The sequence below is a fragment of the Ranitomeya variabilis genome, chromosome 4, assembly GCF_051348905.1.
Source record: "Ranitomeya variabilis isolate aRanVar5 chromosome 4, aRanVar5.hap1, whole genome shotgun sequence".
Taxonomy (NCBI): domain Eukaryota; kingdom Metazoa; phylum Chordata; class Amphibia; order Anura; family Dendrobatidae; genus Ranitomeya; species Ranitomeya variabilis.
In genome coordinates, this window is record NC_135235.1 from 218,606,311 (window position 1) to 218,631,639 (window position 25,329).

General features: G+C 49.0%; 1 long non-coding RNA gene across 1 annotated transcript in view; it reads right to left on the reverse strand.

Annotated features, from left to right (window-relative positions):
* Nucleotides 1-25,059, reverse strand: part of LOC143770395 (uncharacterized) — a 32,191-nt gene extending 7,132 nt beyond the window's left edge. The window contains exon 1 of the long non-coding RNA XR_013214626.1: nucleotides 24,983-25,059. This is a non-coding gene — a long non-coding RNA (uncharacterized LOC143770395). The remainder of the gene's footprint in view (nucleotides 1-24,982) is intronic.
* Nucleotides 25,060-25,329: the final 270 nt, after the last annotated feature.

Sequence of the window (25,329 nt, forward strand, 5' to 3'; positions counted from 1 at the left end):
ATTTATAGTCAGTTATTTAATGAGTGTTATTTAAAATCTTAAGCACTATGTAAATATGTTTTTGCTTGTAACGTTCAAGTGTCCTCACCTCCCATAAAGGGAAGCACTGTTAAATTTACTTGTTTATTGCATTTCAAAATTTTGTATGTCTTTTGCTAACATGTATTGTTGTTCTTCTTTCCCAGTCCGGGAGTACTGGATTTAACCGGGGGGGAGTGCAGCGCCCCAGAGTCCTGGTCGTTGCAGTAACGTCGCTCTGCCGCTAAGGGGAGTGATGGTACGTCTGATGGCACTAAAGGAGTTCACCTGGCCAGGTATCACACATTACACTTCACACTCCGGCCACCAGGGGGAGCAAAGGGTTCTATGTATTAGGCCACTCCTCACACTCTGGTAAAACTGGGGGCTGGATAGGAAGTTAGGGAGAAGCGGACTGGGTTTTGCCCAGGTAACATCTAGTGAGAGAAGAGCGTTGCTTGGGAAGATCCAGGGGGGTCCCTGTCAGGGGTGGGATCCTGGCAGAAGCCTAGCGAAAAGGACAGATCGTTACGGAGCCGCGCCTGCACTTCATTGCGGCGGCATCATAAGAAAGGACACGAAGCGAAGTATATTGTGGAGAAGTGAGAAACGAGATCACAGCACAAAGGCGATAGAACCAGTAGGAGTCGTGCCCCGAGATCGGCAACATTCTACAGAGGCGCGTAGCCGGTGGCCAGAACGCCGAGGAAGTATTGGGCTCCACGCATTACTTCAAACCAACGGCAGGGCAGTTAATTCTAGGTTGGCTGCCTCACCTAAATCACCTAATGAAGACAATGGAGGCAATTGTGGGAGAGGGACGTCTCTGGGGTCCCTATAAAATAACTCCAGGCCTACCCCGTCATACGGGTGCATCCTATCGATATCATCTGGGGGACGGAGAGAAAGAACAGAAACATACACGACAGTTGTGAGGACTATCCCGTGGTGCTCAGCAGGGAAGTACTACAACACCCAAGCGCTAGTAGGTAGGCACTGATTTCCACCTGCAAAGGGAACTCTGGATGTGCCTTCGGACCGGCCGGTCTCAGCCAGCCCAGTTAACAGTGCTCTGGATTGCGGATGCTGAAGCCTTCAGTAAAGAGGTAAAGAGACTGCAACCCTGTGTCCTCGTTATTTACTGCGACCTACACCACCACCTACACCTTTTATTGGGCGCCCCTTAGCAGGACCACAGACCGGGTCGGGCCACCGTGACATGCTCAGAACCGATAGACCCGGTACCGAGTACCCCGCCGTCCTGCGTTTGGGGACCGCCACATATTCAACAATACAGATTTGCAGCACAAATTAACTAAATGATTACCCAAGTATTGATAGTAAGCACCTCACTCCACCCATTTTCCCCCTCACTGTACCCATTTTCCACCTCACTCCACCCATTTTCCACCTCACTCCTCTTATTTTCACCTCACTCCTCTCATTTTCCCCCTCACTCCTCTCATTTTCCCCTCACACCTCTCATTTTCCCCTCACACCTCTCATTTTCCCCTCACTCCTCTCATTTTCCCCGCTCTCCTCTCATTTTCCCCTCACTCCTCTCATTTTCACCTCACTCCTCTCTTCCCCTCACACGTGCACAGCAACTTCCTGTTATGTGCACAGCGGTGTAATCTATGAGGCTCCTCCTTTGGACCTATCCATTACTAATCCTATAGTTGTATTGTAAAGAAACACACGGTAAGTATACATTATTTTATTTGAAAAAAAAAAAACTTGTCCTTTTTTATTTATAAAAAAAATACAGTTATACTCACCTAACGCCCATTCCATTGAAGCCCACGTCTCCTGTAATAAAAAAAAAACATATCCCTGACCTCTCCCTTGTTTTGTCCCCTGCCATAATCCATGTTTTCAACTTGCCAAGATGCGACTGTCAAGGCTGAGAAGCACTGATGAATGAGCTACTGAGAGCGAGGCATCAGTGAGCAGCAGTGACCTCTTTGAAGTTACAGCGGGTCACTGAGGCTGCGCTCCCATCCGGGCTGAACTGCGGTGACCTCAGCAACATGAGAAAAAGTCAGTGATTTCACCTCAGTACAACTCAGTGAGTTCACGTCATTACAACTCAGTGAGTTCACTGCTGATCACTGAAAAATTTATCACGCAGTTGGAGCAGGGGAGAATGATGAAAGCGGACTTCAGCACCCGGCACCGGGGAACAGTGCGAACAGTACCGCTGATTCCTTTCCTAATCGCTGGTATGTGTCACACTGATAACACATGGATATCATCCATGTGTCATTAGTGTGCACGTGTGCAAGACGTTTTGCAGACTGCGCTGCTGTTAAAAAGCGGACATGTCGGCGTGTTTTGCCCACGGACACCCGGTCCTTGGAAACACACAGACATGTGTACAGACCCATTCACTTGAATGGGTCTATGTGTGCAGATGTCTCCGAAACGTGTGAAAACTGTCACCACACGTACCAGAGACATGGACGTCTGAAACAGTCCTAACAGATATTACCTAATATATTGGATTAGATTTTCTCATATAGGATTATATTACCTGATATATGGGGACTCATGCAATAGATATTGCCTCATATTGGATATTTCGTCATATATCTATATATATGAAGCATCATGAGTACTCGCTAATCTTGCCCCCTGCACGGTAGCTTCGCTCCCACCACAATACCACACACAATCCGCACCGCATCACCACACAATCCCGCCCCCACAAATCCCGCCCCCACCACATCACCACACATAATCCCGCCCCTTCAACACATCACCATACATAATCCCGCCCCCCACTCCATTACCACACATAATCCCGCCCCCCCACCCCATTGCCACACATAATCCCGCCCCCCACCCCATTACCACACATAATCCCGCCCCCCACCCCATTACCACACATAATGCCGCCCCCCACCACATCACCACACATAATCCCGCCCCCCACCACATCACCACACATAATCCCGCCCCCACCACATTACCACACAATCCCGCCCCCTGTTGTGAATTCCGCTCTTGGGCTCCCTCCGGTGGTTGTAAGTAGCACTTTTGTGAATTCTGCTCTTGGGCTCCCTCCTGTGGTTTTGAGTGGTATAGCTGCTTCTTGGATTTAGTATCAGCAGCTGCTTCCACTGATCTTCTTTCTGCTCAGCTATTTTAGTCTGGCTTTATCCCTCAATCAATGCCAGTTGCCAATTGTTCTTGCCTGGAGGCACGGCTCTTGGATTTCCCTGACACTCTGACCCGTTCAGCAAAGTTAAGTCCTTGCTTGTCCTTTTGCAGTCCACTTGTTGTGGACTTATTGTTCAGCACATTTATGTTTTGTTCATTTGTCCAGCTTATCAGTATGTATCTATTTAGCTAAGCTGGAAGCTCTGGGCTGCAGATTTTGCTCTCCACACCTTTAGTCAGGTGTGGAGATTTTTGCATATCTCTGCGGTGGACTTTTTCTAGTTTTTATTACTGACCGCACAGTGTTTCTTTCCTGTCTATCTAGCTAGAATTGGCCTCCTTTGCTAAATCTTGTTTCATACTACGTATGTCATTTCCTTCTCCTCTCACAGCCAATATTTGTGGGGGGCTGTCCTATCCTTTGGGGATTTTCTCTGAGGCAAGATAGCTTTCCTGTTTCTACCTTTAGGGGTAGCTAGTTCTCCGGCTGTGACGAGATGTCCAGGGAGTGACAGGAACATTCCACGGCTACTGCTAGTGTTGTGTTAAGATCAGGGACTGCGGTCTGTATAGTTATCACCTGCCCAGAGCTAGTCGCATGTCGCTCCTAAATTACCAGTCCATAACAGCCCCCCACCACATTACCACACATAATCTCGCCCCCCACCACATCACCAAACATAATCCCATCCCCCACCACTTTACCACACATAATCCTGCCCACCACATCACCACACATAATCCCGCCCCCCCACATCACCACACATAATCCCGCCCCCAACACATCACCACACATAATCCTGCCCCCCACCCCATCACCACACATAATCCCGCCCCCCACCCCATCACCACACATAATCCCGCCCCCCCACATCACCACACATAATCCCGCCCCCAACACATCACCACACATAAACCCCCCCACCCCATTACCACAGATAATCCAGCCCCCCACTTTACCACACATAATCCCACCCACATCACCACACATAATCCCGCCCCCCCACCACATCACCACACATAATCCTGCCCAACACATCACCACACATAATCCCGCCCCCACCCCATCACCACACATAATCCCGCCCCCCACCTCATCACCACACATAATCCCATCCCCCACCACATCACCACACATAATCCCGCCCCCCACATTACTACACATAATCCCGCCCCCCACCACATTACCACACATAATCCCGCCCCCCCACATCACCACACACAATTCCGCCCCCACCACATTACCACACATAATCTCGCCCCCCACCACATCACCAAACATAATTCCGCCCCCCCACATTACCACACATAATCCCGCCCCCTACCACATTACCACACATAATCTCTCCCCCCCACTCTATTACCACACATAATCCCGCCCCCTACCCCATCACCACACATAATAATCACCACACATAATCCCTCTCCCACCACATTACCACACATAATCCCGCCCCCCCACCACATTACCACAGATAATCCAGTCCCCCACCACATATAATCCCACCCCCTCCTCCACATTACCACACATAATCCCGCCCCCCACCACATTACCACAGATAATCCAGTCCCCCACCACATATAATCCCACCCCCTCCTCATTACTACACATAATCCCGCCCCCCCACCACATCACCACATAATCCCGCCCCCCACATCACCACACATAATCCCGCCTCCCCACATCACCACACATAATCCCGCCCCCCACATCACCTCACCACACATAATCCCGCCCCCCAACACATCACCACACATAATCCTGCCCCCCCACCCCATTACCACACATAATCCCGCCCCCCACCCCATTACCACACATAATCCCCCCCCCAACATCACCACACATAATCCCGCCCCCAACACATCACCACACATAATCCCGCCCCCAACACATCACCACACTATTGTTATTAACTTTATTTTAAGTTAATTTACCACCTGCGTAAGCGCTATTGAATGTTGTCATTATTTACTTTAGTTTAATCACCAGCAGCGTTAATTAGATAGCAATGAGCATGCCGAGCGTTAGCTGGCTGGAGACATCTAGTCAGATTATATTGCCTCATATATATCGGATATTGACTCATAAATGGGATTATACCACCTTATATATCGGATATCACCTCATATATCAGATTATATTACATTACATATTGGATTTATATCACATCATATATGGGTATCATCCTATATATTGGATTATATTATTTAACATACGATTATTTCACCTCATATCAGATATTACTTTAAACTGTATATGTTTATATTACCTCATTTCTCGTATTATATTACCTCATATATTGGATAGTTCCTCACATATCTGATTATATTACCTCATATATCGGATATCAAAACATATATTGGATATTGGATAATATTACCTCATATATGGGATTATATTACCTTATATATTGGATATTACCTCATACATCAGATTATATTGCATCATTTGGGAGAATGTTACTTCATATAACAGATATTGCCTAATATATTCGATTATATTATCTCATATAAAATTATACTGCCTCATATATGGAGATATTACCCCGTGCAACAGATATTACCTCACAATGGATATTACCTCATATATATCGCCTCATAAATGGGATTATATTCTCAGGTATCACATCGTATATCAGATTATATTACCTCAATATATTGCCTCATATATGGAGATTAGTGATGAGCGAATATACTCGTAACTCGAGATTTCCCGAGCATGCTCGGGGGTCCTCCGAGTATATTTTAGTGCTCGGAGTTTTAGTTTTTCTTGCCGCAGCTGAATGTTTTACATCTGTTAGCCAGCATACGTACATGTGGGGCTTGCCTGGTTGCTAGGGAGTCCCCACATGTACTTATGCTGGCTAACAGATGTAAATCATTCAGCTGTGGCAAGAAAAACTAAATACTCGGAGGACCCCGGAGCATGCTCGAGAAATCTCGAGTAACGAGTATATTCGCTCATCACTAATGGAGATATTACCCCATGCAACAGATATTACCTCACATTGGATATTACCTCATCTATCTCCTTATAAATGGGATTATATTATCACAGATATCACATCGTATATCAGATTATATTACCTCATATATTGACTATTTCCTAATATATGAGATTATATTACCTCATATGTTGACTATTTCCTAATATATGTAATTATATTACCTCATATATCGGATCTCACATCATATATCAGATTATATTACCTCATATATTGGCAGTTTCCTCATCGTCATGCCTCACATGAGCAACTACATTCTAGACACGGCAGAGCTAGATGTGGCCTGTGCCTGCCGCGCACTGATACTCTGAAGGCGGCGGCCCTGATTGTAGCTTGCAGCGGCTGGGACGTCGCAGCCGGTTAGTTTTGCAGGGTGGCTTTCGAGGTGAATGTGTCTCCGCCCGTGTGCGCTAACAACGTGGGCCGTGTGGACGGGGCTTTGCGTGTTGAGTGAGGCTATGTGGAGTGGGCGTTGCTCGATATATACATACACACACTTACATACACTCAGCTTTATATATATATATACTGTAGATATATATTTTTTCGTTTATTGGATATATATTTTATTTTTATTGTTTTACACACATATATATATATATATATAATAAAAATGTATTATGTATATGTAGCGCCCCCACCGCCGCAGGGCCGAGGGGTACCCGGTACCGGGCCTCTGAAGTCTCTGCTCTGGGGTTGTCACGGCGGCTAGGCCCCGGTCCGTGACCCTGCCGTGGGGCGCACAGGGAATAATAGGTGTGGAGGATGTAGATGGGGGGGTGAGGCTGTAGTGGTGCGGTGCAGTAAATAACGAGGACACCAGGTTGCAGTCTCTTTACCTCTTTACTGAAGATCTCTGGGTCCTCAGTCCGGAATACGGTTCACCAGGCTGCGCAAGTCCGGCCAGTCCAATGGCACCTCCAGAGTCCTCCTCACAGGTGGAAATCGGTGCCTTCCTTCTAGCGCTATGTGTTGTGGTCCTTCCCTGCTGTGCTTACGGAAAGTCCCCCACAACTGTTGTGTCTGTTTCTTAAGTTCCCTCACAACTCGATTAAATGATGTTCTTCTAATCCTCCGTCCCTCCCTGATGTTCTGGTTGGGACGGCACCCGTTTGACGGGTAGGCTCGGAGCTCTTCCGGGACCCTAGAGTCGCCCCTCTCCACAAGTTGCCCCCCAAGACTGCATAGGTGATTTGAGTTAGACAGCCCGCCTTAGACTGACTGTCCTGCCGCTGTTTAGAGTATTGCTTGAAGCTGAATGTTATGATACTCCCTCGGCGTTCCGGCCACCGGTAGTGCGCCTCAGTAGGGTGTTGCTCCGGTCTTACAGCACGACCCCTACTGGTATTTCTCCTTTCGCTTGATCTCGTTTCTCACTCAGCACAATCTATCTCGCTTCTAGTCCTTCCTTGGGCACCGCCGCTATCCTGAGCAGGCACGGTCCCGTTACGTTCGTTCAAGTTGCCAAGCCTCTGTCAGGATCCCACCCCTGACAGAGACCCTACTGTCTCTTCCCCCACAACACCCTCTGCCACAAGGTGTTGCCTGGTTCCAACCCAGTCAGCTTTCTGATCTAACTTCCTGCCTGACCCCCAGTTTACCCACTATGGTGGGGAGTGGCCTAGTGAATAGAACCCTTAGCTCCCCCCGGAGGCCCAACTGTGAAATGTATTGGTGTCTGTTGTCTGTGATACCTGATCAGATAAACTCCTTCAGTGCCATCAGACGCACCATAGCTCCCCATAGTGGCGGAGCCACAGTACTGCAACGACCAGGACTCTGGGGCGCTGCATATATATATTATCGTGCAGATCTCCTCTGCTAAATGTAGTTACCTCTTGAGGTGGCAGGTGGAGGTTTACAGCTCTTACTTTGTGTAAGTTACAGCTCTTACTATGTGTTAGTGACATTTATGCATAAGCACCTATAGTCTAACTGTCCAGCACGCACTATTGCACTTTATTTCAGTAATGATTTACACTCTATTGCATCCTTCCTTGTCTGTTCCTTTCTGACAGACCTATATATAAAATACTGCTGTTGCACTATGGTTGAGCAATTTTGTTGCATCTTTACAGTATAATAGGACCCCTGATGGGACCATTTGACAATTAGATGCAGCCATGATATTGATCCGTATATATAATTTCTATAGTGTGTAATATGTATTTTTTTTCTACAAGCAATGCATATGGTATTCCATTTTTTGGAGCAGATATAATAATCTTTCTATTATCCCCCAATATTCCTGCTTGTAGTGTTACTCTGATATGAGTTAATTTTAACAATTTTTTTCTAATAAACTATATGTTTTTTAAAAAAATCTCTCAGACCTTTTTCTATAATTTGACCAATACAATGGGTTATATGTGGTTATTCTATCATTGAGAGGTATTTACGATTGATAAATGATACCGCCCTTTGGGATAATCTGATCTACCGGTAATTATATCAATACCAATGCCTAGATACTCAATAGAGGAAGAGTATTGTCCTATACAATAGCAATCTCTTATGTTTGTTATGTTTTTACTGCAATTTTTTTTGCATTTTCCCATTTACGTGATACATTTTTACTGCAAATTTGAAGCAGTGATTTTTTAATGCAATTTTTTGTAGCTTAGAAAAGGCTTGGATTTTACGCTTAAAAACACAACTGTGTCTTCTACGTGTGTTTTTGTTTTTTCATTTTCAGGCTCCCCATAGAAGTCTTCTGGACTGTACACAAGGATTCAGGAGCAAAGTCTGTCCCTATTGATCCCATGTAGTGATTTATGTATTGCATTAAACATGGCGGCGTGCACTGCGGTCCCTCAGTGTGTTTCATGTCACATGACTCTCTAATGGATTCTCATACAAATCCTGCTACTGAATAGTTAATGAGATCACTTCTGTACATCACATAATGTTTGATGAGATGAGACATCATTATTTCACCGCACAGAGATCAGACAAACAGGACGCGGTCGTTTAGTGTGCTGATATCATGTTCATCGGCGCTCATGCTACTAGAATAACCGTTGATGTCATCGAGTGGGGCCTCGGTAGAGTCTCCATTCTTTCTTCGTAAGGTTCTGTTTGTTTGCTTTTTACCCTAATCACCCTTAATTACTAATTCATTACATCCTATAATGTCAGGATTAGATTTTTTTTCTTAAAAATGCCTGTCTGTATTTTTTTATTATCTGGTGTAAATGCCGCTGTTCTCCTGAGTCGAGTCCAGCGATGTTTTTCTTTTGATCCTCCTCCATTCCGTTCCAGACATATGGCCCTCCTTTCCATTGTACAGTATATAAATCTAGTCTTTTTTTAGCCAAGAGGGCGTAGTGGTTTTAAGGAACACACCTATATGGCTAACAATAGTAAAGACTAAAGAAGACAATAACTCAGGAATGGTGAGGAGCAGGAACAAAAGAAAAATATCGCTGGATTCAGGAAAACAGCAGCATTTATACAAGGTGGGAAAAAATTACATATTTACGGGAAGCCACAGGTAGTCTTTAACCCATTCCTGGAATAAAAAAATATTGTAATGTGGAGTATGTTTTATGTGGGGAATGGCGGGGGAATAGCATTATTGATATTGGGCCTTTAGAGAGTAAAGGATATACTACAACCTATTCACAGGCTAGGTGGTAAATGGATGTCCAACTAACAGGACCTAGAGTGAATCCAGCAGTGGTGTTAAACACATGACCACTGTATCATGCACTTTTATGGCACTGGCTCAGCAATCTTCGTCCTTCCCGAAGATAGAGAGCAGTGGTCCTCCATGTGCGCTTCTGCTTTTTGGCGCCACTGTTCTTTTTTTAATGGAGTCCTTAGTGGTATGGACATACATCTATCACCAAACCTGTTGATAAATCATAAATGTATTTATAGAAGGAAAATTTCATAACTTGGGTTATTGTTAAAAACTACAACGGACCCTGCTGATTCCTGTACAAACTAGAGAACCTAACCCCAACAGTCCCTAATGGTTCCTGCGTGAGAAGAGATAGCCCTAACCCCAGACTAGACAACGGCAACTCGGACATATGCTGCCTGAAATGCCGTTGAGTGCACCACGTTCCTCCTAACGAACCGAAGGACAGAGCAGAGTGTAAATTAACTACAGAAGGGGAAGTGTGCTGAAATAGAAAAGATCTCAGAGGGAGTAAAAACAAACCACGAAATACAAAATAACAGAATACGTACGTACTAATAGAAAATATGCTGCCTACTTCCTACAAAGAAACAGAAGATAAGTGTAGGGAAGAGATCAAAATCAGCAAAGAAATGAACTGGCTCAACATCCAAATGAGACTATCACCAGCAGGAAATACCAGAAGGGGGAAAGTATATAAAGCTGCACCCAAAAGGGCAGACAAATTAGTAAATGAAAACACCTGTTACCTTAAAAAGACTGCAACAACTATTACAGATAGTAAGTACACAGATAAATGGTGCATCTGCTGGCGTGTATACATGTAAAATTGGGATATTTCCTGCAAAGACGACTCGAGTTGCATGTCGTAAGTGCATTTTATGGGAATGTAAAATTTTAGGAAAAAAATCCTACCAGAGGGAAATTGGACTGTGACCTACTGTTTGCAGACTGTGCCGGCTCAGAGTCTATATCTGGAGAGTAATTCTTCTTTTCTGCTATGGGTATAAATTATGCATAGTTACTATGAGCTGCCTTATGATTATTTCCTATGTATTAGGATTGTCTGCAGTGCACTGTGTGGCTGATGGCTCCATAGCTATTTATAATAAAAAAAAACAAAGCAGATGCCTCGTTATCGACAGCACTCATGGCGTGCACCAAGCTCTAGAGGGTGCTCATTAACAATACTGAATGATTAGAGAGCACCTCCTGTCAGCTAAAGTGCTAAATTCATATGGAACTTGTATGCTCCAAAAAATCTGCCGAGAAATGTATGTACAGATTTTGCTGCAGAAATGTTGCAGATTTTTGGATTTGCATTTTCTTCACTATGTGTGGATGAGATTTTCTCAACTCTAATCCATAATACGTAGAGCATTCTTCAACAGGAAAGTGGAGACCCCGTAACATTACACAATGGAGTCACCAATTGCAGGAAAGTCACCAACGCTCTTCTGACCCCATAACTGTAGAGACCAGACCTTCTCTGGTGTAAACATAAGAAAAAAACGCTGCACCCCCGCCTGGAGCTTCATGGCTGAGAAGCTGCATGCAGCCGTACATCACCAAGCACAATGCCAAGTGTCGGATGGAGTGGTATAAAGCCGCCACCACTGGTCTCTGAAAGAGACGTGCTCTGTGCAGTGACGGATTGCATTTCTCTATCTTCGTCTGATGGAGGAGTCTGGGTTTGGTGATTCCAAGAGGACTTTACCCCCTGACTGTATTATGCTCACGGTACAGTTTGATGAAGGAGGTAGTTCCTTGATGGGTTTGTTCCAAGTTTGAAAGTTATCCCCTCTCAATGGGATAAGGAATAACGTCAATACTCCAGATTACTGGGACCCCACTTATCCCCAAAATTAGAGCTTTTTTGAACAGATTGGTGGTGGATCACATAGAGGGCTCTTTGGAGCCTTAGTTCTCGAGATAGGTGATGGTCCCAGTCGTTGGACCCTCAACGATTGGGAAACAATTCCCTATCGATAACTTTAAAACAAGGTGCAACCCCATTAATGCTATCTGATTGTCAGTGACCCAGGTGTATTTGGATACATTGTGTCCATATCTGCAGGGTCTCACATTTTACTTTACAGTATGTGCATATAGTAAGCAAAGGAAAATGGGGAACTAAGCAGCTTCCATTTCAAATCCTCATTCTTTATCCATCACACAACATATTTCAGAACAGATCGCAGTCCTTAGACCTGAGTTTTTTGGAAAATAAGGCAAAAATAGAGACTGCAAACATATTGCATTAACCTATCCAGCTAAAAACCTGGCCCCCTCTGGTTCTACTGAGGATGGGTTCATCAGAACTGCAGGCGTAGATTTGTGGGGCAATGACTTCAACCATCTTGCATCAGTCAATGACTATTAAAACACCAATATCTAGGTCTAAGGCTGGAATCAAATATGAATATCGGCAATATAAATGGAGGGTAGTGTTACAATGCCCCCTTCGATGTTGATAGAAATGGATACCAATGACTAGATGAGAAGTGCCCATAACTATTATTATTACAGAAAGTAGGCAGTGGGGAGCAGGCTTCACCTAATTGATACGCATGGGGGACTGTGGAGGCATTATACTATGTGTGGGGGCATCATGCTGCATGTGCGGATTGTGGTGGTAATGTAATGTGTGTGAGGGGGACTATGTGAGTATTATACTGTATGTGAGCAACTGTGGGGGACTGTGGTTTATTATACTGCGCGTAGGGGACTCTGGGGGCATCATGCTTTGGGGGGTATTTTACTGTATAAGGGGGACAGTAGGGATATTCTATTGTGTGTGGAGGACTGTAGGGGCATAACATTGTGTGTGGAACTATGGGGGCATTATACTATGTGTAAGGAAATGTGGGGGCATCACACTTTCCGTGAAGGACTGTAGGTGCATCATGCTACTACTCGCTGCGCTCTGAGCGGGAAAGTGCCCCGCTCCACCCCCACTAGCCCTATAAACCCCCCCCCCCTCATTACTATAGACCCACCTCCCTAAAGTGACTAATTTCCATCCCCCTTTCTCCCCACCCCTGTCATGTCGGCCTCCACTTAGCGCCGCATGGGGGATGGGCGTCTGCTCCAGCCTGTACTTTGTGCTGTGTTTGGGGGACTATGGGGACATCATGCTGCATGTGTGAACATTGACGTCATGGTACTGTGTTTTGGAGACTGTGGGGGCATTATAATATGTGTAGGGGACTGTGAGGGCAATAAACTGTGTGTGAGGGACTGTGGGGGCATTATACTACGTGTGCAGAATTGTCAGGCCATCACACTATAAGGGCAACTGTAAGGGCATCATGCTGTGTGTGAGGATGTGGGGGAATCATACTGTGTATGGGGAACTGTGGGTCTCTTATATTGTGTGAGAGCAACTGTGGTATATTATTGTGTGGGTGACTGTGGGTCATCATGCGGTGTGTTGGGTCTGTGGGTGATTTTCTTTGTGTGGAAGACTGTGGATGCATTATATGTGTGAGTGACTGTGGGGGCATCATACTGTGTGGGGAACTGTGATGGCATAATGCTTCATGTGGGGGACTGTGTGGGTATTATAGTGTGTGTGTGTGTGTGTGTGTGTGTGTGTGTGTGTGTGTGTGTGTGTGTGTGTGTGTGTGTGTGTGTGTGTGTGTGTGTGTGTGTGTGTGTGAACTGTGGAGTTATAATATTGTGTGTGAGCAAATGTGGGAGACTGTAGTTTATTATACTGGGTGTAGTGGACTGTGGGGGCATCATACTGTGTGGGCATTATACTGTGTGTACAGGAATGTGAGGGCATTACACTGTGTGAGAAACTGTGGGGGACCGTGATGTATTATACTGGCTGTAAGGGACTGTGGGGACATCATACTTTGTGTTAGGGACTGTGGGTCCATTATACTGTGCGTAGAGGACTGCAAGGCATTATACTGTGTGTGGAATTGTTGGGGCATTATATTTGTGTGATGACTGTGAGGGCATTATACTATGTAGGAGATTGTGGGGGCATCATTCTGTGTGTGGCGAGAACTGTGAAGGCATCATACTGCATGTAGAGGGCATCGTGCTGTGTGTGGGGCTGTCTATTGTGTGGGTTGTACTGTGGGGGCATCATACTGTGTGTTTGGAGGGACTATGGGGACATTATACTGTGTGGGGGATTAAGTGGGCATCATAATGCATGTTGGGGGACTATGGGCGCATTATACTGATATGGGGGACTGTAGGAGTTCATAGTGTGTGAGAAGATTGCGGAGGGGGATCATGCTGAATTGAGAGGGGCCACTGTAAACATCCTCCTATGTGTGGCGAGTACTTTAGAGGTATCACACTGTTTGTGATGGGCACTGTGTGGGCATCCTAATGTGTGTAGTGGGCCCTATAAAGTACATCATACTGTGTGGGAGGCCATTGTGAGCATTACGTGTGTTGGGCACTGTAGGGGCCATGATTAGAATAATGCTGCTACTCCATGAACTCTTTGTGCATGAAGCTGTAAGATAAGTTTTATCTTGTATTTTCTTTGAATGGATTACCATGATAATTATTTTTAAAATGAAGAAATAAACCAAAAAATTTTATTTCAAATTCCTGCTGGATTTTTTTGTATCTTTTTCTATGGACTGTGTGCTCCACCTTCCGTGCACGAGCAGATGAGAGGTAGCAGATCCTCAGGTGAGCTGACCACTTGCGTGTTTTTATAAGTCTTTACCTGGTTTACTTGTGGGTGACAGGCCACAGTCCAGGGTACCAGCAACAGGTTGGTTAGGAGTCCGGGCAGTCCAGAGACAAATGGGGTCCCTTCGGTAGGTCAGGTCAGGGCCTACCACTCTGCGCTACTGTCTCTGAGGTCCCTGCTGCCACTCAGTATCTCAAACAAGGTCCTTATTCGTTCTCCTGTCCTGTGACAGGTACCTGTATGGCAGGCAGCTTGAGCCGTGCCAATTGGGGTCCTTTCACGGTGACTCCAGGCTCCAAGGTGCTGCTGTGCCACAGGTAAACATGGGCAAAATCCTGGTAATTCAATGCCCTCCGGTTCTGCCCTGTGTATTATAATCCACATAAGCCTCAGGCTCCCGGTTTCTCTGCGCTCTGAGTCCCTGGGGGCCTACTCGTGGCCTCCTGGAGTCCTGTATTTCCACTTTGCTCCGTCCCTGTCTGTCCTCCTACACAGACTGTCTGCACTAACTGAACTATCTCCGCCTCCAAACCAGGATCTTTATCCAGGGAAGCTGCCCTAAAAGAGGGTTTTGAGCTCCCCTCCTAGCCTGGATTTGGAAGGTATTGTGTGTGTGTGTGATAACCTGCCAAAGGGAATCCCACTTGTCTCCAGACATAGCACTACCCTCCTCAAGAGGAAGGCAGCACTACTGTGGTACCCAAACTCCTGGGGTACCACAATAAAGTAGAGTGAAGTATGTGCAGACATCACCTTGGAACATCAAAGGCTCGGCTGCAGATGGGTATTTTGATAATGTTGGTCCGATTGCGCAGACAGTACCTTGGAACAGCAGGACCGGGTACGCACACCAGTACCTTGATGCAGCAAAGTGGAGTGTATGGACAGCACCATAGAACAGCAGAGCCAGTACAGTACTTTGGAGCAAAAGAGTCAGCTGTACAGACAGGTACGTTGAGACAGCAGAACTGAGTGTGTGGACAGCAGAACTGAGTGTGTGGACAGCACCTTAGAACAGGAGAGCAAAGAATACAGACAGTACCTTAATCAGTATATCTAAGTTTACGGACAGCACATTGGTACAGCAGAGCCAGGTATGCAGACAAATACCATGATACAACAAAGCTGAGTGTATGAACAATACCTTGTATCATAAAAAGCCAGGGGTCTACACATCTAGCTTGATGTAGCAGGAAAGAGTGCAGACACATAGAAACAGCAGAAACAGGTGGGAAAAGTGCACCTTGGAACAGCCGGGTATGTATGCAGGTACTTTGAAACAGCAGGCCCGAGTGTGTGGACAGTACCTTGAAACAGAAGAGCTGGGTATGGAGAAAGGAATCTTGATCCTGCAGAGCTAAGCATGGAAACATCACCCGAGAACAGCAGAATCATGTAGGTGAACAGCATGTTAGAACAGCAGAGAAGGGTATGTAGCCAGGTACCTTGAAACAGCTACCCGAGTGTGTGGACAGCACCTTGGAACAGCATAACTGGGTTTGATGGCAGGTACCTTGGTACATCAGAGCCGAATATGCAGACAGCACTCTGGAACAGCAAAGCAGAGTGTCTCGGACCATGGTAAACCTATGTGCAGAAGAGCAAAAAGAACTTTCCCCTGGGAATGGTAGATGCAAAGATCAGTCCTGGATCCGGGACAGGTAACAGAAGGGTTGACTACTGAAGACCTACTTTAATTCTTGAAATATACTCTCAGCCTTTGTTTTCCACTTGCCCATACTGCATTCTTTAGTTTCTAGATAGACAGATAGATAGATGATAGATAATAGATAGATACAGTAGCGTAGCTACTAGGGTGGCAGAGGGGCCGTTGCCCCGGGCCCCGTCACATACAGGGGCCCACTGGGAGACATCGCCACTTTTGTCATTTGGCTGTATCTGAGGTGTCGGGGAGAGAGCAGCACAATGCTGGCCCCCCTGACAGACTCTGCACAGTGGCTGGCTCCCGTCTGACAGACTCTGCACAGTGGCCGGCTCACCCGTCTGACAGACTCCGCACAGTGGCCGGCTCCCCTGTCTGACAGACTCCGTCAGTGGCTAGCTCCATACCTCCCAACTTTTGAAGATGGGAAAGAGGGACAAAGTTTGCGTCGCGCAACGCGCGCCATGGCAAATTTTAGGCCACACCTCTGACCACACCCATTCATAATTAGTCACACCCATATCCACGTCCCAACCACACCCATTTAGAACTGCTGATCACACTGTTTCATATACAATAATTATAAACCAAAAAATATGGCCACACAGTGCTCCATACGGTATAATGACCACTCATGATGCTCCATACCGTATGATGACCACACATGATGCTCCATACTATATAATGGCCACACATGATGCTCCATACTGTATAATGACCGCACATGATGCTCCATACTGTATAATGACTGCACATGATACTCCATACTGTATATTGGCTGCACATGATGCTCCATACTGTATAATGGCCACACAGTGCTCCATACTGTATAATGACCACACATGATGCTCCATACTGTATAATGACCACACATGATGCTCCATACTGTATAATGACTGCACATGATGCTCCATACTGTATAATGGCCACACATGATGCTCCATACTGTATAATTGGATCGCCCCCAGGCGCAGGGCAGTGGGGTACTCGGTACCGGGTCCCTCTGTCTCGGTTCTGGGGATGTCACGGTGGCCCGACCCGGTCCGTGGCCCTGCTAAGGGAAGCCCAATTAAAGGTGTAGTTTGTCAAATGTTCGTGACGCCACCTGTGGTGTTCGGTCAGGGTGACCGACGCTGCTGGGGGTCCGCTGGGGTGATGGAATGGCAGCTAGATGTTATACCTTCCCACAGGTGAAGTATGTCCCCAGGGCTTCCCTTGAAGAGTAGGTGGTAATGGTGGATGTTGTAAGGCGCGATGAATAACGAGGACACAAAGGTTGCAGTCTCTTTACCTTTTACTGACGGCTTCAGCGTCCACAGTCCAGAGTACCGTTCACAGGGCAGGCTAAGTCCGGCCGGTCCGAAGGCACATCCAGAGTTCCCTTTGCAGGTGGAATTCAGTAGCCTTCCTACTAGCGCCTGTGTGTTGTAGTACCTCCCTGCTGAGCACCACGGGATAGTCCTCACAATTCTCGTGTATATTTCTGATGTTCTCTCTCCGTCCCCCAGATGGTATGGCTAGGAGGACCCATATGACGGGGTAGGCCTAGAGCTATTTTATAGGGACCCTAGAGACGCCCATCTCCCACAATTTGCCTCCGTTGTCTTCATTAGGTTAAAGGTTGGGCAGCCAACTTGGAATTAACTGTCCTGCCATGTTTCGAAGTAATGCGTAGAGCCAATTACTCCCTCGGTGTTCCGGAAACCGGCTACGCGCCTCAGAAGGATGTTGCCGATCTTAAGGCAGGACTCCTCCTGGTGTTATCTCCTTGTGCTGTGATCTCGTTTCTCACTTCTCCACAATATACTTCGCTTCTTGTCCTTTCTTAGGATGCTGCCGCAATGAGGTGCAGGCGCAGCTCCGTAACGTTCTATCTCTTGCCTCTTGCTATGTCTCTGTCAGGATCCCACCCCTGACAGGGACCTCTGTCTGCAGCTCAAATGTTCCTCCTTTTCTCTCCGTCTGCCTGACAGGTCTTCTCTGGGTCTCACCCAGGCAGCTTTCTGACTAACTTCCTATCCAACCCCCAGTTTTAACCGAGTGTGAGGAGTGGCCTAATAGATAGAACCTTTTGCTCCCCCTGGTGGCCGGAGTGTGAAGTGTAGTGTGTGACTGTGATACCTGGTCAGGTGAACTCCTTTAGTACCATCAGACGTACCATCACTCCCCCTGGTGGAAGAGCGACAATATTGCAACGACCAGGACTCTGGGGCGCTGCACTATGACTGCACATGATGCTCCATACTGTATAATGGCCACACATGATGCTCCATACTGTATAATAAGCACACATGATGCTCCATACTGTATAATGACCGCACATGATGCTCCATACTGTATAATGACCGCACATGATGCTCCATACTGTATAATGACTGCACATGATGCTCCATACTGTATAATGACTGCACATGATGCTCCATACTGTATAATGACTGCACATGATGCTCCATACTGTATATTGGCTGCACATGATGCTCCATACTGTACAATGGCCCCACATGATGCTCCATACTGTATAATGACCCCACATGATGCTCCATACTGTATAATGACCGCACATGATGCTCCATACTGTATAATGACCCCACATGATGCTCCATACTGTATAATGACCCCACATGATGCTCCATACTGTAATGACCGCACATGATGCTCCATACTGTATAATGGCCCCACATGATGCTCCATTCTGTATAATGACCACACATGATGCTCCATACTGTATAATGACCGCACATGATGCTCCATACTGTATATTGGCCGCACATGATACTTCGTACCATATAATGGCCACACATAGCTACTCCTACACACATGGCTGCGCTCCGTACACTTTGCACACACGGCTTCTCTCCGTACACAGCGCTCCGCTCCATACACCTCGTACACACGCAGCTCCACTCCGTACATCTCGTACACATTTAGCTCTGCTCCGTACACCTCATACACACACAGCTCCGCTCCATACACCTCATACACACACGGCTCTGCTCCATACACCTCGTACACATTCAGCTCTGCTCCATACACCTCGTACACATTTAGCTCTGCTCCATACACCTCATACACACACGGCTCCGCTCCATACACCTCATACACACACGGCTCCACTCCGTACACCTCATACACACGGCTCTGCTCCATACACCTTGTACACATTTAGCTCCACTCCATACACCTCATACACCCACGGCTCCGCTCCATACACCTCATACACACACGGCTCTGCTCCATACACCTTGTACACATTTAGCTCCGCTCCATACACCTCATACACCCACGGCTCCGCTCCATACACCTCATACACACACGGCTCTGCTCCGTACACCTCATACACACACGGCTCTGCTCCGTACACCTCATACACACACGGCTCTGCTCCATACACCTCATACACACACGGCTCCGCTCCGTGCACCTTGTACACATTCAGCTCCGCTCCATACACCTTGTACACATTCAGCTCTGCTCTATACACCTCGTACACACACGGCTCTGCTCCGTACACCTCGTACACATTCAGCTCCGCTCCGTACACCTTGTACACATTCAGCTCTGCTCCATACACCTCGTACACATTCCGCTCCGCTCCATACACCTCATACACACACGGCTCTTCTCTGTACACCTTGTACACATTCAGCTCCACTCCATACACCTCGTACACATTTAGCTCCATACACCTCATACACACACGGCTCTGCTCCATACACCTCGTACACACACGGCTCTGCTCCGTACACCTTGTACACATTCAGCTCCGCTCCGTACACCTCGTACACATTCAGCTCTGCTCCATTCACCTCGTACACATTCAGCTCCGCTCCATACACCTCATACACACACGGCTCTGCTCCGTACACCTCGTGCACATTCAGCTCCGCTCCGTACATCTCGTAAACATTCAGCTCCGCTCCGTACACCTCGTACACATTCGGCTCCGCTCCGTACACCCCGTACACATTCAGCTCCGCTCCATACACCTCATACACACACGGCTCCGCTCCATACACCTCATACACACACGGCTCCTCTTCATACACCTCATACACACACGGCTCTGCTCCATACACCTCATACACACACGGCTCCGCTCCATACACCTCATACACACACGGCTCCGCTCCATACACCTCATACACACACGGCTCCGCTCCATACACCTCATACACACACGGCTCCGCTCCATACACCTCATACACACACGGCTCCGCTCCGTACACCTCGCACACACACGGCTCCACTCCGTACACCTCGCACACACATGACTCCGCTCCATACACATCGTACACACACGGCTCCGCTCCATACACCTCATACACACACACGGCTCCGCTCCATACACCTTATACACACATGGCTCCGCTCCATACACCTCACACACACACGGCTCTGCTCTGTACACCTTGTACACATTCAGCTCCACTCCATACACCTCATACACACACGGCTCCGCTCCATACACCTCATACACACACGGCTCCTCTTCATACACCTCATACACACACGGCTCTGCTCCATACACCTCATACACACACGGCTCCGCTCCATACACCTCATACACACACGGCTCCGCTCCATACACCTCATACACACACGGCTCCGCTCCGTACACCTCGCACACACACGGCTCCACTCCGTACACCTCGCACACACACGGCTCCGCTCCATACACCTCGTACACACACGGCTCCGCTCCATACACCTAATACACACACGGCTCCGCCCCATACACCTCGCACACACACGGCTCCGCTCCATACACCTCATACACATACGGCTCCGCTCCATACACCTCGTACACACATGGCTCTGCTACATCCACACTGTACACCTCCTGACCCCACACAAGGCATTACTTACCTCATCCTGAGCACCATGTGGCAAGTTGGCAACCAGCACAGCCGAGTCCTGCAATATACGGAGGTCCCGATCATGTGACCCCTGACTCCTCCCCTCCTGTGACCTCATCACAGGTCCTGTGCGCAGAAAGCAGGCAGCCATACGGAAGGGTAAGGGCCTGGGGCGTGGCTTAACACAAGGGGGCGTGTCGGCTGCTTCTCCTGCTGTCTGCGGGAAGCAGAGCGTCCCGTGCCGGACAGCGGGGCAAAGGCTCAAAACCGGGACAGTCCCGCACAATGAGGGATGGTTGGGAGCTATGGCTAGCTCCCGTCTGACAGACTCTGCACAGTGGCCAGCTCCCCTGTCTGACGGACTCCGCACAGTGGCCAGCTCCCGTTTGACAGACTGCACAGTGGTCGGCACCCCTGTCTGACAGACTGCACAGTGGCCGGCACCCCTGACAGACTCCGCACAGTGGCCAGCTCCCCTGTCTGACAGACTCTGCACAGTGGCCGGCTCCCCAGTCTGACAGACTCTGCACAGTGGCCGGCTCCCCTGTCTGACAGACTCTGCACAGTGGTCAGCTCCCCTGTCTGACAGACTCTGCACAGTGGCTGGCTCCCCTGTCTGACAGACTCTGCACAGTGGCTGGCTCCCCTGTCTGACAGACTCCGCACAGTGGCCGGCTCCCCTGTCTGACAGACTCTGCACAGTGGCTGGCTCCCCTGTCTGACGGACTCTGCACAGTGGCCGGCTCCCCTGTCTGACAGACTCTGCACAGTGGCCGGCTCCCCTGTCTGACAGACTCTGCACAGTGGCCGGCTCCCCTGTCTGACAGACTCCGCACAGTGGCCGGCTCCCCTGTCTGACAGACTCCGCACAGTGGCCGGCTCCCCTGTCTGACAGACTCCGCACAGTGGCTGGCTCCCCTGTCTGACAGACTCCGCACAGTGGCCGGCTCCCCTGTCTGACAGACTCCGCACAGTGGCCGGCTCCCCTGTCTGACAGACTCCGCACAGTGGCTGGCTCCCCTGTCTGACAGACTCCGCACAGTGGCCGGCTCCCCTGTCTGACGGACTCTGCACAGTGGCCGGCTACCCTGTCTGACAGACTCTGCACAGTGGCCGGCTCCCCTGTCTGACGGACTCTGCACAGTGGCCGGCTACCCTGTCTGACAGACTCCGCACAGTGGCCGGCTCCCCTGTCTGACAGACTCCGCACAGTGGCCGGCTCCCCTGTCTGACAGACTCCGCACAGTGGCTGGCTCCCCTGTCTGACAGACTCCGCACAGTGGCCGGCTCCCCTGTCTGACAGACTCCGCACAGTGGCCGGCTCCCCTGTCTGACAGACTCCGCACAGTGGCTGGCTCCCCTGTCTGACAGACTCCGCACAGTGGCCGGCTCCCCTGTCTGACGGACTCTGCACAGTGGCCGGCTACCCTGTCTGACAGACTCTGCACAGTGGCCGGCTCCCCTGTCTGACGGACTCTGCACAGTGGCCGGCTACCCTGTCTGACAGACTCCGCACAGTGGCTGGCTCCCCTGTCTGACAGACTCTGCACAGTGGCCGGCTCCCCTGTCTCACAGACTCTGCACAGTGGCCGGCTCCCCTGTCTGACAGACTCTGCACAGTGGCCGGCTCCCCTGTCTGACGGACTCTGCACAGTGGCCGGCTCCCCTGTCTGACGGACTCTGCACAGTGGCCGGCTCCCCTGTCTGACGGACTCTGCACAGTGGCTGGCTCCCCTGTCTGACGGACTCTGCACAGTGGCCGGCTACCCTGTCGGACAGACTCTGCACAGTGGCCGGCTCCCCTGTCTGACGGACTCTGCACAGTGGCCGGCTCCCCTGTCTGACAGACTCCGCACAGTGGCTGGCTCCCCTGTCTGACAGACTCTGCACAGTGGCCGGATCCCCTGTCTGACAGACTCCGCACAGTGGCTGGCTCCCCTATCTGACAGACTCTGCACAGTGGCCGGCTCCCCTGTCTGACGGACTCTGCACAGTGGCCGGCTCCCCTGTCTGACGGACTCTGCACAGTGGCCGGCTCCCCTGTCTGACGGACTCTGCACAGTGGCCGGCTCCCCTGTCTGACGGACTCTGCACAGTGGCCGGCTACCCTGTCTGACAGACTCTGCACAGTGGCCGGCTCCCCTGTCTGACGGACTCTGCACAGTGACCGGCTCCCCTGTCTGACGGACTCTGCACAGTGGCCGGCTCCCCTGTCTGACAGACAGGGCCGGACTGGCCATCGGGCAGTTCTGGCAAATGCCAGAAGGGCCGGTGGCAGTAGTGGGCCGCTCGAGTGTGCCGCTGTCGGCACACTCTCCCCGCTGTCGGCACACTCCCGGCCCCGCATTCAACTATACCGGCGTCATAGACGCCGGTACAGTTGAATGCAATGATGGAGGAGAGAGCGTCTGCTGACGCTTCCTCTCCCATCATTCCCCGCTCTGCCTGCCGCTGACACTGCGGGTGCGCGATGACGTCATATCATCGCGCACCTGCTGTGTGACCGGGCGGGCAGACTGCGACTGCTGAGACCAGAGCCAGAGCAACGCGGGGCAGGAGGAAAGGTGAGTAGAGTGTTTTGTTTTTTTTTTATCAATGAGTGATGACTGGATTGTGGAGCTATTGGGATGGGGGGGGGGGCTGTGCTGCATTCCATTCTATGGGCCTCTGCTGCATTATATTCTATGGGCCTCTGCTGCATTATATTCTATGGGCCTGTGCTGCATTCCATTCTATGGGCCTCTGCTGCATTATATTCTATGGGCCTGTGCTGCATTCCATTCTATGGGGCTGTGCTGTATTATATTCTATGGGGCTGTGCTGCATTACATTCTATGGGCCTCTGCTGCATTATATTCTATGGGCCTGTGCTGCATTCCATTCTATGGGCCTCTGCTGCATTATATTCTATGGGCCTGTGCTGCATTCCATTCTATGGGCCTCTGCTGCATTATATTCTATGGGGCTGTGCTGCATTCCATTCTATGGGCCTCTGCTGCATTATATTCTATGGGCCTGTGCTGCATTCCATTCTATGGGCCTCTGCTGCATTATATTCTATGGGGCTTGCTGCATTCCATTCTATGGGCCTCTGCTGCATTATATTCTATGGGGCTGGCTGCATTCCATTCTATGGGCCTCTGCTGCATTATATTCTATGGGGCTGGCTGCATTCCATTCTATGGGCCTCTGCTGCATTATATTCTATGGGGCTGTGCTGCATTATATTGTATGGTGGCTGGCTGCATTACATTCTATGGGCCTGTGCTGCATTATATTATATGGGCCTGTGCTGCATTATATTCTATGGGCCTGTGCTGCATTATATTCTATGGGGCTGTGCTGCATTATATTCTATGGGGCTGTGCTGCATTCCATTCTATGGGCCTGTGCTGCCTTATATTATATGGGCCTGTGCTGCATTGTATTCTATGGGCCTGTGCTGCATTCCATTCTATGGGCCTGTGCTGCATTATATTCTATGGGCCTGTGCTGCATTGTATTCTATGGGGCTGTGCTGTATTATAGTCTATGGGGGCTGTGCTGCATTCCATACTATGGGCCTGTGCTGCATTGTATTCTATGGGGCTGTGCTGCATTGTATTCTATGGGGCTGTGCTGTATTACATTCTATGGGGCTGTGCTGTATTACATTCTATGGGGCTGTGCTGTATTACATTCTATGGGGGCTGAGCTGTAATGCTGGATACAGCTGTAATTATATGTTATATAGTCGTGTTACACTCCCCTCACTTCTTGTAGCCTACAAGTGTACAAAGATATTATACAGTCACCATGTGACAAGTGGGCCTGTGTGACTTCAAATGCCAGGGCTGAATTTTAGTCCCAGTCCGGCCCTGCTGACAGACTCTGCACAGTGGCCGGCTCCCCTGTCTGACGGACTCCGCATAGTGGCCGACTGCAGAGCCTCAGTCTATGCAATGTACAGTGTTGCAGTCTCACCTGAGAAGCTGCTTCCTGGCCGGCAGCAGCTGCACTTTCTGCCATGCAGGTTCTGGTTGTCTCAGCCACACTGGGTCCTACTGCATTAAACCAGACACTTCCTGGTCCTGCCTCAGTCACTGCCTACAAACTTCATTGGTAAGTGGGGATGGAATTTATTAAATTCATTCAGCTTATGCATGTTATGGTTACTGTGGGATGAATGTCAGAGGATAGAGGAATTGTAAGGCAGGGGGAACAGGGCATGGGGGGGGGGGGTGGGGTGAATGTGAGAGAATGGGGGTATTGTGAGGCAGGGGGGACAGAGCACTGGGGGTGAATGTGAGAGGAGGGGGATATTGTGGGTG